Raw genomic sequence first — 2,060 nt, 5'->3', positions numbered from 1 at the left:
GAGGTCTTTCTGTTTTGCCCAGGCTACTCTTGAGCTTCTCGTCTCAAACAATCCTCCTGTCTCAGCCTCTCAAAGCACTGGGATTACAGGAGTAAGTCACCACACCTGGCAAGATACTCTTTTTTGTTGTTTTGTTTTTGAGTTGGAGTCTCACTGTCACCCAGGCTGGAGTGCAGTGGCACACTTATGGCCACGACTGCCTTGACCTGTTGGGCTCAGGCAATCCTTCCACCTCAACTTTCCAAGTAACTGGAACCACAGGCATGTGCCACCATGCCTGGCTAATTTTTTGATTTACTGTAGAGACAAGATCTCACCAGGTTGCCCTGGCTGATCTTGAACTCCTGGGCTCAGGCAATCCTCTTGCCTCAGCCTCCCAAAGTGCTGGGATTGCAGGCATGAGCCACTGCATCCAGCAGGATACTCTTTTATCCCTAAATATGTCAATGCTTTTTCTTAAAAACAAGGACGTTCTCTTACATAATCACAGTACAAGAATCAAAATAAGGCCAGACGTGGAGTTACTTAAGCCCAGGAGTTCATGACCAACCTAGGCAACATAGTGAGAACTCATCACTACAAAAAATAAATAATAAATAAATAAATAAATAAAAATCAGGACATTAACATTGCTACATTACTATTATCTAATCCATATATCTTGTTCAGTTTTGCTAGTCATCCCAGTAATAGCTTTTATAACAAAAAAATCCTGACCATACATTGTATTCAGCTGTCAAATCTGTCTCTCTCGCTCTCTCTCTCTCTTTCACTCTCTCTCTCTCTCTATCTATCTCTCTCTCATTAATAGAAACAAGATTTTACTCTAGTGCCCAGGCTGGAGTGCAATGGCACGATCATAGCTCACTGCAACCTCAAGCTCCTGAGCTTAAGAAATTCTCTTGCTTCAGCCTTCCAAGTAGCTGGAACTGCAGGCAGGCACCACCATGTCCAATTTTTTAATTTTTTTGTAGAGACAGTGTCTTGCTACATTGTGCAGGATGATCTTGAACTCCTGGCCTCAAGCAATCCTCTCACAGCCTGTGTGTTTCTGTAGCCTCCTTTCATCTAGACCAGTTTCCTAAACTTTTTGCTCTTTGTGACATTGACATGATTGAAAAGTGCCATTTAACTAGGTAATAGTATGTCCCTCAAATTGAGTATGCTGAGTGTTTTCACATGAAAAGATCCAGGTTATTTACTTTTCACAAGAATATAAAAAAACCTGATCCCATATTGTTTTCAGTGGGTCATGTCAATAGGCGTTTGGTGTTGATCTGCCCCTTTACTGGCGATGCTAACTTTGATTTTAATTTTTAAAATTGAAGCATAAAATATATACAGAAAAGTGCATACCTTGATGAATGTTCACAACCTGAACACACCTGTGTAAACTAGCACTCAGATCAAAGAAGTGCATTTCCTGCACCCCACTTCCCCACCAAATTACTACCTCCTCAAAGTAACTATTATCCCGACTTCTTTCATTTTTTTTGAGTTGAAATCTTATTGTGTCGCTCATGCTGGAGGGCAGTGACACACTCACGGCCACCACAGACTTGACCTGCTGGGCTCAGGTAAACCTTCCACCTCAGCCTTCCAAGTGGCTGGAACTACAGAGTGAGACTCCGACTCACAGAGGAAAAAAGAAAGGAAAAAACTATATTAAAATTGCAATAGTCAGCTAGTCGCAGTGGCTCTTGCCTATAATCCCAGCACTTTGGGAGCTTGAGGTGAGAGAATTGCCTGAGCTCACGGGTTCGAGACCGTCCTAGGCAACTTGGTAAGACCTCACCTCTACAATAAGTCAAAAAATTAGCCGGGTGTGGTGGCTCATGCCTGTGGTTCCAGCTACTTGGAAGGCTGAGGTGGAAAGATCGCCAGAGCCCGGGAAGTTGAAGTTGCAGTGGTCATGAGTGTGCCACTGCCCTCTAGACTAGGCAATAGACTGAGACGCCAACTCAAAAAAAAAATTGCCTGAGGTGAGTGGATTGCCTGAGCCCATGGGTTCAAGACCCGCCTGGGCAACTTGGTGAGACCTCATCTCTACAATAAGTCAA

Source organism: Carlito syrichta, unplaced genomic scaffold, assembly GCF_000164805.1.
Source record: "Carlito syrichta isolate Samal-C Ts95f unplaced genomic scaffold, Tarsius_syrichta-2.0.1 Scaffold153566, whole genome shotgun sequence".
In the NCBI taxonomy this organism is placed as follows: Eukaryota; Metazoa; Chordata; class Mammalia; order Primates; family Tarsiidae; genus Carlito; species Carlito syrichta.
The sequence above is the reverse complement of the archived record's forward strand: the minus strand, read 5'-3'. Positions refer to the sequence as shown.